This window comes from Urtica dioica, chromosome 12 (assembly GCF_054948205.1).
Source record: "Urtica dioica subsp. dioica isolate 48M chromosome 12, U.dioica_male_clone48M_v1_H2, whole genome shotgun sequence".
Classification (NCBI taxonomy): Eukaryota; Viridiplantae; Streptophyta; class Magnoliopsida; order Rosales; family Urticaceae; genus Urtica; species Urtica dioica.
Genome location: NC_142767.1, coordinates 14,039,939 through 14,058,922, shown reverse-complemented (window position 1 = coordinate 14,058,922; position 18,984 = coordinate 14,039,939). Strand labels below are relative to the sequence as shown.

Sequence of the window (18,984 nt, the reverse complement as noted above, 5' to 3'; positions counted from 1 at the left end):
TGTTCACACTTATATCTGGAAATACAATTCAAAAAATTTCGGGAATAAATTTCATCTGAAAATTCAAACGCTCATGGGCAATTTTCGGCAATAAAAAAAACCTTTTATTGGGCCACGTCATCGGAATGGCTATTTACTTAGTATTTATAAAACCTTGGCTAAATAACAAATCATAACGTTTCATTTGGCTATTTTGCTAATTTTTTGTTATATTTATGGGTTGATTAGGAAAATAACCAACTTAAACATTTGACATTGCTAAATAGAAAACATTTGGTAAATCTTAGGTAAATACTCATTTTCATGTATTTATAAACGTAAATCTTAGATAAATAGCCACCTCCATATATTATATCACGTCATTAATTACGGCTATTTATATAAAATTTACCAAACGTTAGCTATTTAGCAATGTCAGACGTTTAAGATGACTATTTTCCTAATTTTCTGTATATTTATATGTCATTCTTCATAGGAACGTGTCACACCCCGGGAAAAGTGGGGTGTGATTATTGTATAAAATGAAACACTAATAAACTTTACATAACTAACCCACGGTGCATACTCAGTTATTTACTTTACAAGTCCAAAGATAAAAGAAAGAAAACGGAAATATAAAACCAACCTTCGACACTTGATAGTCTATCCAGCGAAAACCTTCAAACTCTCGACCACACTTAATCCCGAGGTCTTCCTAACCCTTCTCCTTCTCACATCCTGATTATAAGAAAAATTTGAGGAAATAGGGGTGAGCCTGAGGCTCAGTAGGTGCTATAGTAATGGTTTGATTTTTAAAAAGATTTTCGAAAATAATACTTACCGTATAATAATAATATTCTTGTCACGTGTAAATCACCATAGACGTACAAGTATACCTTGCAGAAATGTAAATTGCATAAATATAAATGACAGAAATTTAAATGTGTCCCTAGATACTTCTAAAACGTGTACTATCTCCTGAGCCGCCTGCCAACTTAACCCGTGGCAGTCCTCTGATCAGAGCAAGGTGCACTCTCCGCACCGTATACATGTGTGTGTGAAACCGGCTTGTCCAGGATATACGAAACATTTCCTTTCGTAAATACGGGATATATGTATAATATCGAAAATATTCTCAACTTCATAATCGGATATACCGAATTGAAGTTCCGCCACATTTTCTAAAAACGGTTCTAGGTTACGTGGCACGTTCACAAACATTTTCATTTCGAAAATAATATATACTTGAGGCCAAACCATAAAATCAGGAGAGAAGGGTTATAATAACCTACCTCGAGAGTAAGCGTCCATGTCGCTCTTCCACGAGACGTTCGCTCATCCTGTGAACCTGAACGTTCACTAAAACCGAGAATCCAGACGTTCACTTACTCCGTGAACCCTCTAAACGACTTTCAGTCTTGAGTCCTATCACGGTAAATCAAACCGATCCTGAATTAGAATCCTATGAGTAGTCCACAATACTCAAACTCAAACGTACGATTTAATAATCGTAGAACCCAAAGACATATCCAATTATAAGGAAACCAAGTCCTCGGAACAAAACTTCAAACGATACGAGAACGTGTAAACTCGAACGAGAAACTACGATAAATCTCAAAACCGAGAAATAATTATAATAAGCAAGTTCGTTCTCCTTTGAACGAATCTAATCTCATTTCTATAACGAAAACCGAGAAATCAAACATCAAACTAATGTCGAGTTTTAATCCAAAAACTCATAAACAAGTCTCAAATACATTTCTGCTTAATTTCTTGAAATCCAACAAAACCCGTTCAACAACAATTCGGGAATTAATATCGTCGTACAACATAACCAACTTTTGAATTATTACGTATCTGAGTCCAACGAGTGTCAATTCTGAGTTCTCACAGTAATTCTCAAATTCTCACTTAGCTCAAAAATTAAATCCAAATACAACCCAAAGAAATTTCCTTAGCTCAAAAATTAAATCCAAATACAACCCAAAGAAATTTCCAGACATTCTCGATAATAAACTCGACCCGGAACATATAAATTAGTCATTTACTTATAATCTCCATATCACAACGAGTCCAATGCTTCCGCGTAGAAGCATCAACTCCGAACCTGTGACACGAGATAATCCATTAATTCAGAATCACTAACATTTGTCCAATACCTCGATGAAACACTCAACCCCTAAAATTTCTGAAACTCAAACTCAAAAATTAGAAACCTAACCATCCAGAAGTTTGAAACCAACACGCAGCAAAACCTAACATCGATCGGACCACTCGCACCCAAATTTCCGAAATTAAAATTCCAAATTTTATGACCTAAGGGAGATATGAGGTTTCCCTTACCTCCGGGTATTGACGAACACCGGCGAGATTCTCGCCCTCTGTCTCTTCCTCGAGCAATTCGGTCGGAAACTTAAATGATTGTGACCTTGCTGCCTCTTCTTCTTTTCCAAAAATCCGACCACAACCGGGAAAAGAAAAGCCCCAAACTTTGATTTCGAAATACCCTCAAAATAAGGACAAACCTCCGGCGAGAATCTCTTTCTCTCGGCTGGCCCACGGCGCGCGCAACCACGGAGAGCGCGAGCTCTGATCTCCTCGCCGGTCTCTTCTTCCTCCCGCCCAATGTATCTCACTCTCTATCTCATCGTTTCTCTCTTTCTTTCTCTCTTTCTCAGTCTCTGATCTCCCGCTCCCTCTCTCTCTCGGTTACTTCTTTTTCTCTCCCGATTTTCTTCTTTCTTCTTCTTCCCCGTTCTTTTCTTTTTTTCTCGTTTTTTTTTCCTGGTTTGGTGGCTTCTTTGGTCGGCCAAGAGATAATCACAAATAAAGAAGATGATTCCTTAAGGTAAGTGCTAATGTTGACGTGGCATAAAATGAGTGGATGAAGATAAGGCAAGAGATAAGACCAAGATAGCATATCTTCGAGAATTACAACTCAGTCCTTCTTTATAAATTCTCTTCAAATAGGTCCTGAAAATTGTTACAATTATATCCTTCATCGCCTAATTATATAATTAAGTCCGTAACCGATTGCACTTTTAATTATATGTTTCAAACCGAGAATTTTCTTGTTCGTTCTCGATTAATTCAAATATATTCAAGGTTTCTCGGAATTAATTCTCGTCCTTGAGAATTTATTTTCTTAAATTAAATTCCGGAATATCTCATCGGAAAATAATTTATTATACGAAACGAACTCGATAAATCCTTTATTTTATTCCGAGATTTCTCCTTACCTTAATATATTTCAAATCCAAAAATACTGGAAATACTTCTTAGAAAATTAATTTACATAATTTTCTCGTCCTTTGATTAACTTAATTTATGACATTAAGCTTAAATTTCGAGTCGCTACAGAACGACACCTCAAAAGTCTTGCAAAAGTTTGGTCATAGATGGTGTCTTCATTCTTCCATAGTTCGTCGCCGTGTTTATGTATCAAGGTTTCCACAATTAGTCGTATTGTGCATCAAGTGTGGGATACTTGATGGAGTTAAGAAGTCTATACAGATAAACCAAATGCCTGAGGTTGGTCTTAAATCTCTTTTGAGATAAAAATATATATTATTCGAATTGAATGTACATGTGTCAAATTATCTTTAGTTATAAGAAATTTTTACGTGTTGAATCCATGGCAAGTCCGAGGATTTTCAGAATCTAGGTTAGAATCCTAAATTTGATGGGAATATTAACCGGTTATAAAAGGGTTAAAAAAAGTTATACTAAGACGGTATATAATAATAAGGGAGTTCAAATGAGGATCAACCTTAATTCCAAGGTGCTCTTGGACTTACAAGTTGTACACTCGACTCTTAGAAGCATTCTTTCACAGCTACGGATTTTCTCAAATAATTATGTTTTAGGAGACTAATAAGGCATGATCGATGAAAGCAAATGAAATATCAAAAGTTGAATCCAGCTCTTGTAAATATTTAATATTAGCTCATCTTACAGTCAATTCCAACATTGTTAGATGTTAGATATATTACAAAATATTTTTGGGAATAAAGACAGATTATTATTATTAAAAGAAAATGAATTAACCGAAAATTACAAACTGATCAGATGAAGATGAACAACAATAAATTAATAAACCTTCACTGAAAAACAAGATGAAACTGAGAGGAAAATGTCGAGGACTGTTGGACAGTTTCCTTGAAGCTTTGTTGCTCCTCCATCGGTAGTGGAACACTTGAGCAAGGCTTCCCTGGATACAACGAAAATCTCGACGAACTAAGGTACCACTGAGTACGTCGAACAACGAACTAGAACCGAAGCAGAACTATCACCAAATTCGAAAAAAGGAAGAAATATTTTTTGGGAACAATCAGAGAGAGGGAACAGTAGAGAATAAGAAATAAATATTACTTCAGGTGTGTTGAAATGAGAGAAAGGCTCTGCCTTTTATAGGCACTGAGACCTGAGCTTTAGCTCCCAAAAACATCCACCTTTAAGGTCCATAATAGCTCAGGGTCAGAGGTTACAATGGAGCTCAAGGGTCAGATCTGTCCACATGAATGCATGGTACGTAGGCCCAAGCCTAATCCGGAAATGAAATTTGTAATAAAAAGATAAGGATTAGGCCTAAGCCTAATCCGAGACCGAGACATTCCCAAAACTCGAAACCGGGTCCGGGCTCAGGCTCGGGCCGGCTCGGCTCGGTGGCGGCGTGCATGTGTGTGTGTGCGTGAGGGGTTAAGTTAACCCACCCACACTCTCCTCTCTTGTACTTGCTTATCCACTAAACGATAGATGATAGTATTTATACACTACCACAAGATACATCCCCAACCAATGTGGGACTCTTGCAATTCCACTTCCACAACACAACATAAATGTGTTTCTTTTAAGCCTACCTTGAGCATCAATTTCTCATTCATCCTAGGTCCGATTTTGGCAAACAAATATTCAATCTTATACCCCTCGTTACGAGGAATACGTAGCACTTGTAATTATTCAAATCCGATGAGTGGACCCCACTCAAATTGTTGCCACAAATCAACCATTAATTTGGTATTAAATACCAACATTTTCCAACATTAGATTGCCTCACCTTTAAACTACTCTTTGTAACATAATCTTTTGCTAAGCACTCGGCGGAACTCAAGGCATTGTAAGGAATGTTGCCCACATAAAATAATTGTAGTAATTAACCTTTAGAGTGTATTATGGTAATTATCTAAAGGTTACTATATTAAAAAATATATATAAAGGCATGATCAATAATGGAAAAAAAGATTAGTTTTAACCTTTATAAAAATATTTAATGTATAATTAGTTCTCCCTATTAACTGCGATCATACGTTTACGCATAATGTATAAGTCATTGATGGAGCACTTAAACTGGTCGAGCCTACAAATGATCAAGCCTGAATGGGTGGGTCCAAGGCCGACTTGGCCATGGCAAAAGCCAAGCCTAGACATACATGGTAGGAGTGTCGGAACCGAGCCCGGATGGATGGTTCTGAGGTAGAGCTCAGACGATTAAAGCAGATGATGATGAGGTAAAGCATGGACAAGATGGGCGTCATGAATCTTGAACATATTGAAGATGAAGCACATATCACCATATAAATGTGATTAAAAATAGAATTACCATAAGGTCCTTGAATCTGTTTAATAGTTTTTGGATTGATTTCACATTACCCATATACACACACACACACACACACATATATATATATATATATATATATATATATATTAAAAAAACCGTTATATATGGTAGTTATATTTTTAGTTTTAAAATAATTGTTAAGCACACATCAGATTGTGATTTATTTTCAAAATACAATTTAAATTTCGTTTTATTTTTGTTATTATTATTTTCTTTCCCTCAATCCACCTCCTTAATTGTGACACGGTTTTAGTTCGTAGCCAGAGAGTCCAATTTTCCCAATCAAAGTTAAAGGAAGCAGAATAATAAGATACTAAGATTTACTATTTTATATATATATATATATATATATATATATATATATATATCCTTATTTTTTTTTAAAAAAATTCTCTTAAATAATCACAAAATGAGCAAACGTGTAATAATAATTATTATTATTATATTTTTTGTTTGTTTGTGTGTGTGTGTGTGATTGTAACAACTTAAAAATTGTTTGATTGACCTAGCAATCGGAAAGTACATGTCTTAGAAAACGTAAAAATGATTGTTGAGCAAAATGAAAATGATCCAGTTCTCAAATTCTACTTTTCCCCAAAAAAAGAGTCTTTGTACCTCTATTATGTGTAACTTGATTTCTGCGAATTTTTTGAAATACGATTTCGCATGTTTATTAATTAACTCAAAATTGGGATTGAGTATTTCATCACTTTGTCATAGATACTGTCAAAATTGTTGGCATCTTAACTAATACTAAATATATTAAGATTAAGACTTCAGAATTCAAGACCATCCAATCTACAAAATTGATTTATTAAGTAAATAACTACATTTACAATTTGATATTGCTAAATAATCAAAGTTTCGTAAATTTTAAGTAAATAGTTACTTTTATGTATTTACAAACATCAATCTTAAGTAAATAAGAACATCAATTTATTAAATCACGTCATCTTTATGCCTATTTATCTAAAATATACAAAACGTTAATTATATATCCATTTTAAACATTTTAATTAACTATTTACCTATTTTTTTTTATAAAAATAGTGATTGCGAACAACGTATCAATTCAAAACAGCGTATAAAATTGTAGGCAAAACATGTGGGCCCTACCACATGTTTTCACTGCGCTGATGCACTGCTGTCGATGTTAAAAATCCATTCTTCAATCTAAAATAAACTTTGAACCAAACAAATAATACTAAATATATTACGATTACTTACTGGCGTGTAACAAATTAAAATATTACGAATCTATCCCTTGGCATTAAACATTGACTATTCCCAATATGGTATTGTATATACGAAAGAGGGAATTAGAGATAGAAGGGATGATTGGTAATTGGAGGGTGAATAAGGAATAGAAAAGTTTTAGGTTAGAAGAAAAAATAATTATTATAAGGAAATGTATACAAATCAGGTAAGAAGTTTAGAGAGGATAGAAAAAAAAAATGATTGTTTCAAACTTTCAATGTACTTGTCGGCAGAGGTACGAGGTTTAAAAGTCCCTAGTGACGTGGTCGCTTCCCCTCCTTTCATAATAAAGTTTTCATACTGTTTCCATAATTTTGCCCAGCTGTTTAGATTTAATTACTTAGATGACCTCGCTCTGTTTCCGCACGTGCCGATAAACGACAACCGTACACGTGAGAGATGTTTGTCTTAGCGGTTTTATAGTTTGATTGAGACCCTTAATTGTCCATGATGGTCGGTCTGATAAATAACGATCAACAACATATCATATATACCATACGATATATGCTTTGTTAACCTTTTCTGAACGAATAAGAAACGAACAACTAGAAAAAAAAAAAACAGAAAATTAAGATGAAGCGTGAGATGCTTAATTTGAGATATAGATTTGTTGATTGGTTTCACGATGAAGCATCGGAGAGCATATAAGGAAAACAAAGAAGAAAAATAAATTTTTATTCGAAAAGTTCTATCAATGTTTACACATATATAACAAGATAAACAGACTCCACTAACCGAAGGAAACGAAATTACAAAATTGCCACACATGGCAATGACACATCTGCTAATCAAACAATCCTAAACCAAGCTAATCTGAGTGTGTGTTGACTGCTAATCAAACAGTCCTAAACCAAGCTAATCTGAGTGCGTTGACCGAGTCAACACCACCTAAGTCTTCAATACTATCCCTCAAATTGGACGAAAGATGTCACTGAGAAACAGATTGAACATAATAAACTTATGTCACCTCTTTGTAGATGATCTCTCACAATATAGAAATCTATCTTTATGTGTTTAGTTTGCTCATGAAAAACTGGATTCGAGGCGATGTGCATAGCTACTTGATTGTCACAAAACAACACAATTAGACTCGTTGAAACAGCTCTGAAATCATGGAGTTGTTTCAACCATATTAGCTCGCTTATGATTGAAGCTACACTCAATATTCTGCTTCAGCAGAGGACCTGGAGTTGATGATCTGCTGCTTTAATTTCCACACAATTAAGCAGTCTCCAACGAACATGCATAATCTTGTAGCTGACCTCTATATATCAGGACACGTCTCCAATCAACATATGAAAATTCCTTCATCAGTGTAATGGAAATCGCTGAGAAAAATTAATTAAGTGGCAGGAGCTTCTTTGATATATCTCAATAAGTGATGCACATCCTGCAAATGAATGTCATGAGGAGCCGATAAGTATTGACTCAATGCGTGATATGAAAAGTACTATTAGGCCTAGAAATGATGATATAAAGTAAATGGTCAATCTAGCTACGATAATGAGTGATATCGTCTAAAGGAACTCTATCAATGGAGTTAAGAGAGACTCTTGGATTCATAAGAGTAACTTCTAATTTTGAATCTAAAAATCCATTATTCTTCATAAATTTTATAAGGCATATTGTCTTTGACTAATGACAAAGATTGAGCTAGATCAAGCAATTTTAATTCCTAGAAAAAAAAAATTAGAGGGCCTAATTCCTTAAGCTTAAACTTGGAGTGCAAGAAAGCTTTGATTTTGTCTATTCACATTATTACTTCGATCTGCCACAATAATTTCATCAACGTAAAGCAATGTTGCAACAAAACTAGCACCAACACCACGAGTAAACATTGAATAATCCGATTTAGATTGGACAACACCAGAAGAAACTATAGCATGTGTAAAAGTGATGTTCCACTATCTTATTGCTTGTTTAAGCCCAAGATTAAGTTGTGGAGCTTGTTAACAAATTTTCAATTGCTAGTATTTGACTCCCCTTGTCTAACATAACCGAATGGTATGTCATGTAGACTTCCTCAAATAGTTCACCATTCAAAAAATTCATTATTAATATCCAACTGGGCTAAAAACCAATTTTGAGAAGCTGCTATTGCAAATGAGACTTTAATAGTTACACGTATGACTACCTAGAGAAAGTTTCAATAAAATCAACATCTTTTATCTTGTTATAACCTTTTTCAACCAACCAAGCTTCGGAATTGAACTTGTTTATATAGATTCATCGATAACTTATAGACTTCTAATCTGGTGCCAATGTGACAATACACCAAGTCTTATTGTCTTCCATGGCCCTTTACTCTTCTGTCATAGCTTGTCTCCATTCATAATTTTTACAAGCGTGATGATAATATTGAGGTTTAAAACAAAATCTTCAAACTTCATAGACAAGCTATCATATGAGCATAATTTTGATATATGATGTAGAGATGGAAATTGTACACCTAATTGTGTTTTGAGGGACTTACAATGGTAGTCTTTCAACGTGATGGTGATGCTCTTGGTATATCTAATGTCAAATAGGTGCATCATTGGTGTCTTGACTCTGAAATTCATTGTTTATGTACACAACTTGCTCTAGAAGTATGTGATCACTGATGTGAGATGGGTCTTTATTGATAGTTGATGGTTCAAGTATGGATGTATAACTCTGATCATTGTAGTGCCTATGCAATAGTAAGATTAAGAAGTGGTAACACTAAGTTAAGAAAAGGGTCAATAGGCAAATGATGAGCTTAAATATCATAAAAATGGAAAAGTTGTTCATGGAACACAACATCGCGTTATATAAATACTTCTCTTATTGTGAGATCAAGAATTTGTAGTGTTTTACTCTTGGTAGATAGTCAAGGAAAATGCGTTTTCTTGCTCTTGGTTGAAACTTAGCTCTACATCCCTTTAAAGTATAGGTGAAAGTCAAACTACCAAACACACGCATAAAATTATAATCAACATCACTACTAAAGAGGATTTCATATGGACCTTTGTGAGACAAGAGATGACCTGGAGTCATATTTATAAGATAAATTGCAGTGAGCACACACTTAGTCCAATATATAATCGGAAATTGCTGCATTAAGCAAATATTGATGCTTTCTTTCCACAACATAATTTTGTTGTGGTGTTTATACACAAGAAAACTGGTGCACTATCATTAGGGGTGTGCAAAAACACAAAAAACCGTAAACTAGACCGGACCACCGGTTTTTAAAATCGACGGTCCGGTTTACAACGATTTTTATGTAATCCCACTACTACAAAACTGGGATCTTACAATGCTTAAAAACGGTTGTAGAATGATTCTACAATGCTTATTAAGCATTGTAGAATGATTCTACAATGCTTATTAAGCATTGTAGAATCCAACGTTGTAGAAGCTTCTACAACGCTTAGATATCCGTTGTAGAAGCTTGGCTTTTACAACGCTTACACATCCGTTGTAGAAGCTTCTACAACGATAGAGTTCCATTGTCAAATTTTAAAAAATTCAGAATTTCTCGCCGCGGTGAGATATTCTACAACGGATAAGATATCTGTTGTAGAACTATCTCGCCGCGGCGAAAAATATACACCGCCGTGGCGAGAAATATCTGGGTTCTACCCCAATTCTCGTCGCGGCGATGTGTATTTTTTGGTCGTCTTCTAGTTTTTTTTTTTTACCGCTACCGCTAAAACTAGTAGTAATGGATGACATAAAATCTAAGAACCACAATTTCAACTAAATATCAAATATAAACTCAATTCCAACAAAAATATCAAATAAATATATGATGTTTCAACCTAAATTATATCAATCCATACTCTCAATTCCAAACAAACACTTATTTTCAACCTAAATTATACATAATTCTCAACCAAAAACTAACCCGGAGTGTAGATATGGAGCATGGAGGCGTGGAAGAAAGAGAGAGTCGGAGTTGTCGCCGGAGATGCCTAGGCTTGTGTGATTTTGACATGGTGGTGGAGTTTATGGGTTTGTGGTTGTGACTTTTGTTGGTTTGAGGTTTGGGTTTTGTGGGGACGGAGAAGAATAGTGAGGGTGGAGAGAGAGTAAGGGAGAGAAGAAGAGAGCGAGGGCGGAGAGAGATAGAGAAGTGAGGGCGGAGAGAGAAAGAGAAGTGAAGGCGGAGAGAGGGTGAGGGCGGAGAAGAAGAGTGACGGCGGAGAGAGAGAGAGAGAGAGAGAGAGAGAGGGTGGAGAAGAAGAATGAAGAACAATGAAGAATGAAGAAGAAGAAGAAGAATGAAGAAGAAAAATTGACTAAGTCAGAAATTCGGGCGGGCCTTTTGAAAAAATTTAAATTTTTAGGTTTTAAAACGCTTCTACAACGCTTAGAGTAAGCGTTGTAGAACTCTCGCCGCAGCGAAGACTATTTCTCGCCGCGGCGAGGCTACTGAAATGTAAGCCCAGAATTTTCTCGCCGCGGCACGGAAATCTTCTCCAAAAAAGGCTTTCTGGAACTCTTCTCGCCGCGGCGAGAACCTCCTACAACGGATATCTATCCATTGTAGAAGGTTCTCGCTGCGGCGAAGAAGGATTCTCGCCGCGGCGAAGTCCATTAAATTTCACTAATCCTACAACGCTTAGATTATCCGTTGTAGAAAGTTCTCTCCGCGGCGAGAAAAACACGTCGCGGCAGCGAGGCTTTTACAAAGGATAGTCTAAGAGTTGTAGGAGATCTGAAATATGGTGAAATTTTACAACACTTATAGTAAATGTTGTAGAAACACCAAGCTTCTACAATACTTATAGTAAGCGTTGTAGAAACACCAAGCTTCTACAACGCTTAGCCATAAGCGTTGTAAAAACACCAAGCTTCTACAACGCTTCGCCATAAGCATTGTAGAAAAACCAAGCTTCTACAACGCTTAGCCATAAGCGTTGTAGAAACACCCAGTTTCTACAACGCTTATTTTAAGTGTTGTAGAATCTCCAGTTTCTACAATACTTAGCCTTTAAGCGTTGTAGAATATTGGTTGTAGAATCCAACATTTGTAGTAGTGCCCGATCCGATCCGATTTTTTGGATTCGTCTAAAACGGTCTGATCCGATTTGAAAATTTTGGACCGCAGGTTAGACCGGATCGGACCGGTCTTAATATTTGTGTTGTTTGTTTGTTTTTTTTATTTATCTAAGACATTTGAATGAACTAATTTGAGTTGGACATCTTATTTAATATATTTTTATGTTAATATTATTTTTTATATTTTCTAATTGAATTTGTAGGAAAAAAAATATTTAAAACCGTTTAAAACAGTTTAAACCGGACCGGATCGGGTTAAAACAGTATGGTTTGGTTTGGTTCATTTTCTTAGACATTCCGGTTTAGAGGCCGGTTTTAGACCGTACAGGATCGTGCATACCCCTAATACTATCATAGCTTTGGAAAATAAATATATAAACACCAACTCTTTCGCATTATCATATCTAAGCTATTTTATAGAGCAAGAAAACTGGATAGCGACCATCGCACAAAAACGAGGAATAATCTTGTGAACATTATATTTATTTCCCATTATGTAAACCCAAGAGAATCTACTACAATCATCAGTAAGAGTCGGAAAAAAAAAAACTTAAAACCAGAATATGAGGTCACAGAATATGGATCCCAAACATCACAGTGAACAAGATCAAACACTTTTCTTGACAGATGATTATGAAAGATAAAAGGGAGTCTAGGTTGCTTAGCTAAGAGGCAAATGTAATAAGGAATGTTCTTATTGCTAGACATATAAAAAAAAAACATATTCTTTAAAGATTATAATCTTTTAGAGGACAGATGACCGAGCCTGTTATGCTAGATCTGAGCTGTGCGACTATTGACATGATGCTTTTACTCATCATCCAGCACATACAAGCCATCACACTTTCTACCCTTGCCAATCATCTTCTTGCTCCCGATATCTTGTAATTCAAAATAGTTGTGTGAAAAAGAAATCATAACATGTGAATATAATGTCAAAGAATTGACTAATACCAAATGGAATTTGAAATCAGGTACGAGTAAGATGTTATTGAGCACTAGATTCTGATTGATACAAACATCATCGTAGTTATGAACATATCACCGTACGATTTGGAAGAGTCATAACTGAGAGACTTCTTTGCACAAAATATGTCGAGATGCTCTTGAATATAACATCCAACAATAGTAAGAATTTGTAATTTAACATCTACTCATATTATGACACGAAGAACTTGTGTTGAATGATGTCATGTTGATATTATTTGAACCTTCAGGAGCTGTAGGTGCATTGAGCTAGTTGAAGAGTAAGTGTATGATATGATGCATATGATCATATGTCAGATTGGAGGTAGACACCGATGATAACTCTTATTTTCCTCAGAGTTGTTGTAAGATCTTTCTGTCGTGTTTTGCTTGTCCCTTGAAACACGTCTTGTAGCTAGGTAGAAATCCATCGAGCTTGTAGCATTTGTCAAATGTATGTTTAGTGATTTTGCAATAAGTGCATACTAGACGATCTTTCTTGTTAAATTTTCTTGGATCATTGGCCTTTTGATCATTCACAGCCATGGCAATCGATCCTGGTTGATCATGGCCTCCAAAAGTTTCAGCACCAACAAATTGTTGCTTCTCTTCTTGGCACACCATTGCAAACTCTTTATTGATTGGAGGCAGGGGATCCATGAAGATCCATGAGAAGGACTTGACAATGCAAAGTTGTGAAAGACTCATTTAATCCCATAAGAAATTTCATGACATATTCATTTTGAATAAAATCGACGAGCTCCTTACTTCCACCATAAGAAATGTAGATGATGAAGGAAATCACGATAAAGACAGAGAAGATTATCTTAAAGATATTTCAATAAACCTAAAATCTAGTCACTCAACAAAGATAGCCTGCTAAAGTATTTGTTTATGTATAAATTTAAGGACTCAACATGAGACGAACTGATGGTTATGAATCTTTTGTTTTGGATTTTTTATGTGCTAGGTAGGATGAGTTTCTCGACAGAGCAACGACTCGAATCTCTTCAGGAATTGAGGGGCTTAGTTAGACTTTATGGTACCACCTCTTAATGGCCCCACCAGGTGCAATGATGAATGTCTAGGATATTACTTCAAGGCCGGCTCCTTCGTGTAAAATCCATGATTCAAATGTGTCCAATTGGTCTCCAAGCTAGGTCTTACCCTCATCAGGACTAAACGATCTCCCTGTATGATTGTCTTTAGAAATCTCCCTTACTATTTAGACTCCTAGAGCTTCTTACCCTCTAGTTGACTTTCTCATGCATGTATTGTATCGTCTTTGCCAAATTAAAGTGGTCGATCGTCTTCACCGTCTCATTAGGTTGAAGCAGTAATGTGTAGTTCTGTTATTGAATGTTTTAGAGGTGTTTTTTCATATTTTTATTGTTATGCCTTTTTGGTACTCTACATCATTCTCAACCATTTCTCCTTCTAATTGTGTGATGTTGGTACTTGTCATTATGTCCAGCCATAACCCCTATTTCTACTACCAAATTTTTATTAAACAAACTTACAAATAGATAATCAACGAAATACAAAATGACAAAACAAGAGTGACTTGGTGAAGACCCTACGCAAACGTTCTCTAAAAAAAGGACCGGATAGGAAACTGTTTTAAAATTTTGTGATGGTAACTGAGAATTTATATGAGTTGCTTTGAATCATAGCACCTATTCTTCTTCTTTATATATGCACTTTATATCAGTTATTGCTGGCAATCATTCAGTCTATGACTTCGAATGATCCTTGATGATGATTGTTAAGTTTGTGACTCCGACGTTTATTTTCTTTAGTGGCCATGTTGATATCAGAAGAAACCTAGAAAGTGGTTCGGAAATTGAAAAGCTTGAGAGAAAACATTCCCAGCTTTGTTTGTATATTGAATCAATCGAATACATTACACTCTATACTTTACATGTACATAGTCGGTTGATTGACTAACTACTCTAACAAACTCTGCGTGTGCCAGACACGTGCCTACGCGTGCCTAACCACTTGACGCCACGCTGTCACTCTGTATTGCATCGATGGCTGACGCTGACGTGTCATGTACTCTATCAATATCTTGGTTTTGACCATCTTCTTTAACTATTGCCTTGTCCGAATTTCTGATTCCAACTCAATGGTTTGAGCTCTTACCTTATGAATTAGCTAATTCTCAAATCATTATGATGCTGGAGCCTTTAGCTCTAACCTTTGGGTGATAAATAACGACCAGACATTTTATCTTTTAATAATATCCAAATCTTGTATTAAGAATTTAAGATCCAATAAAATTTAACATGTCCAGTAAAAATTAATAAAAGCGGGCTATCTTAAACTTTTAGATATCAATCCAAATGACTTATTTAAATTGTTGGATCCTCTGTGGCATAGGTTTTAGTTTGGCAAAACAGATTGTAACAACTGTTCAAGTCGAACATGCAAGAAGTTGTTCAACCAAGTTCAAGACCCGGGTAACTTCCGTCAATTTTTTCCAGCGCGAATTGAACTAAAAATATTGAGTTTTTAGTTCCGAAAATCATGAGATACGATCGGATTTGAATTTCATATCGTTCTAATTCACGGAGATCTGTTATTGACCTCTGTAAAACCCCCCTAGGGTTTCATTAGGTCAATTGACACTTTTTAGGTCAATTCACGCCGACCTTAATCTTGAACCAGTCTCTCTGCTAGTAGATTTCATCGACAACTAGTTCAAGAAACTTGTTGGTGTTGTCCACGATTCGTACAGAGTTTGTGAGTGCGTGTTTTTGCGTTGATACGATGAGAAGATCTTCGGTAGAGGATCGTGCTATCTTCGGGAGGAAGAATCGCGTGAAAAAGAGTCTCTAGTCTGAGGGGATTTCAGATTGTCATCCAGTGGAGAAGTCAAATAAGCTAGGCGTTTGAGAGAGAGTCTACAAACCTAAGTCTTATACCTTTGATTATTGAGATAGTTGATCGCTTTTCACCACCGGACGTATCAGTCCCTCTGAGTAGATTGTTTATATCGAACATGATTACCGATTATGTGTCTCCTTTATTGATTTATGTTTGATTATTTATTTTGTCTATCATCTTGATTAAAACTGTTAAAAACAATCATTTGTTCAACACCCTAATTATCCAATCTTCTCTTAGCACACGTTAAGTAATTTCATAAATATTCAGTTCAAATAAGTCGTTCGGGCATTTGAGTTTCATGGGTTGATAAACGACGTCGATAATTCTGATTTGTAGAATAAAAACTAATTATTGATGCTAAGTTACGTTGCTTTAAGAAAAAAAAAACATGCAAATTCAAAACATTGTAATAATTGTTGTCGGTGCTACTACGCTGTCTCAAAGCAATATAGTGGGTTTTAAGTTTTCCGGTAAAGTATTGTCTCCAAGCTATTACTTATTTATGTCTATTATTTCTCGTATATGATCTTCTTATTTCCAATACAATCGTAGGTAAAAAAAAAAAATTAAAAAAAAAAAAAAAGCACTGTCACTACTTTTCAATATTGTATAACAGTGTCATTTTCAAACAAGCAATATAAATAACTGTAGAAGTAATAACTCGACAAGTAAATACAAGTAATATTTTCTATTGTTGGATTTCACTAGTTTTTTAAAACATAGATTTTAATCATGATATAAAAAATCGCAAAATAATGCCCGTTTGACATCATTCGTTGCATCACTTTGCTTTGATTTTCCCTCTTAAGATAATACACCATACATTTATTTATTATATTGCCTTGGTCTAACTAGAAAATTAAATATCAATAAACACAAGTTTCAAACCTTAGAATAGTTAATGTTATGCTCGTAATAAAGTCAAACCCTAAACTAGCAAGAGAGCGAGATCACTTATAATTATTTTTGAATTATATTAAGGGTTTCCATACTTTGAATATAATTAATCAATTCAGCTAATCCATTTAGGAATCAACATACTATGAATTATGTTCAAGGGTTTTCATGCGGTGAAGAATATGATAATCTACCATAAAGCCTCAGGACTCTGGAGGTCCCATGCACTTGTTTTAGCTACAAGAACAACTTATTTACATCAATCATAAGTATAATAATCTGATTGAACAGGCCTAACAAAATAGGGATGTAATTAATTATATTTTACTTTATGTGTTATTTTAAGTATAGGTATGCAAAAAATTTTGAAAATTCAAATTAGAATTGGATCACCAGTTTTTTAAAACTGCCCATCTTTAAAAAAGTTTTAAGCGAACATGAATGGTGCTCATTTAATATTTAAACTAGTCTAAAACTGCACGGTCCGATTTCAAAAATTTAAACTTAAGGTTTGGGTTGAACATGATGTTAATTAATACATGTAATATTAAATAAATAAAAACTATTTACTAAGCTGTTAATTCTTTAAATTAAATTTTGTAAAACAGTTAAAGAAATATACTCAAAACACGTCAACCGGACTCAGTTGGTCTAAAAAATGGCTTAATTTATTTTGTTTAAACAGTCTATTCTAGTTTCAATATTATTAATAAACTTTTTAAAGCAATGTGATCTGATTTAGAGGCTGATATCAGACCCAACCGAACCGTGGACACGCCTAGCTTCAATTGTTTCTACACAGTATCTTTATTTTTATGCTCCTCTGTGGTGTGGATGTGTTATTGTCTTTATTTTTTTTAATTAATTATTGCGTGTGTAAAAATTGGTCTCTTGAGAATAACAAAAAGCCAAAAAAAAAAAAAAAAAAAAAAAAAAACTGTATTCATCGGATAAGATAGATTCAAAACTAAGAACGTACGAACCAAATCCTTGACTAAAATACATTGTAATTTCCCCATCATCCGTCGTCTCCAATAAATTGAAAGCTATACGAGAAAACTGTAAAGTTGGAATTATATTCTTTGAACAAGATTAAGGCAACGAATCATGTGCTTTTGTTCCTCAAGCTACATGATACTTTGACCAAAAAGAAATGAGACTAATATATACATTAGTTATAAATTATAGTTATTATTATATACAAGATATATATATATATATATATACAACATTTTATTCACCCTGTTAATCAGTTTCTTCTTCCCACGAAAAGGTACATATGATACAATATTAATAGTAGTAGCATATCGTGGAACACATGCACAAGCCATGGGGAAAGAAAAGAAAAAAAAAAGTAATAACTCTTCTAGTACCTAGTAAAATAGGTCGAAAATAGTGAAGGTGTCAAAATTTGCACAAAAGTGGAAAACATACGTGGGAACCACATGTTACATATATGGCACGCAATTCTTAGCTGTAAAATTAGAATAATGTGCTCCAATAGCTCCAAATGGCTATTTAGCTTATATTACATAATGGCTTGTGGACACCCAGATTTTGAAGAACCAAATTCTCAAAACAATATAATTTGCTTCCTTGCTTTTTCTGTTCCAATTTTTGAAGATGGAAAGTAAAAAACTTCATTCAGGGTATATGACATCTCGAGCATATAGCGCATATATAGATATCGTCAAGGTATAATTATTGGAAAGCGATATTTTATGTTCAAGTGCCTGAACGAAGAATAATTATATATTTTTATTCATAAACCGGAATAAGTATACGACCTATAAATTGTAATATAGAGTACCAAGAATTTGTATGCGTTTTATTACCCTAGTTGGACTTGAAAGCCGACCCACTTGAAAAGGCTAGATATCCTATAGTGGTGGTACCATAATTGGTTTGTGAATGAAGATTTGAAATATCTAGATATTTTGGTCAAATAGAAAAACGCTGTTTTGATATAATTTTTCAAAGCGTCTTTTTTGGTTGTTCGAACGAGTCTTGTTTTCTTTACCATTTTTATCGAGTACGGACTATATTTCAAAGAGGCAAATAAATGATCGAGCTTTCATGATTGAACAAGTACTAACGTATTGACTTGAGCCCCCCTTTTTTTCAACCTGACAGTTGATACAGTTCAACTTTGAATCCTTTAATTTTTATTAAGACAAAAGAAAGAGGGGGAAAATGGATATATATATATATATATACACACATAAGAACGTATCATAGCAGTGCTAAAAACTTAAAAAAACAAAACAAAAAAAAAACAAAAACAAAAAAACAAAAACAATTGCCTTTTACTGCCGTAAAGCAATTTTAATTTTAGCTAAATTAAC

The 18,984-nt window shown here is 34.6% G+C and overlaps 1 long non-coding RNA gene across 1 annotated transcript; it reads right to left on the bottom strand.

The window, feature by feature from the left end:
• Window positions 1-525: 525 nt before the first annotated feature.
• LOC149379354 (uncharacterized) lies at window positions 526-2,886 on the bottom strand. The gene is made up of 2 exons (XR_016294081.1): window positions 2,323-2,886; window positions 526-1,404 (listed from the first exon to the last, which is right to left on the bottom strand). It is a non-coding gene; the product is annotated as an uncharacterized LOC149379354 (long non-coding RNA).
• Window positions 2,887-18,984: the final 16,098 nt, after the last annotated feature.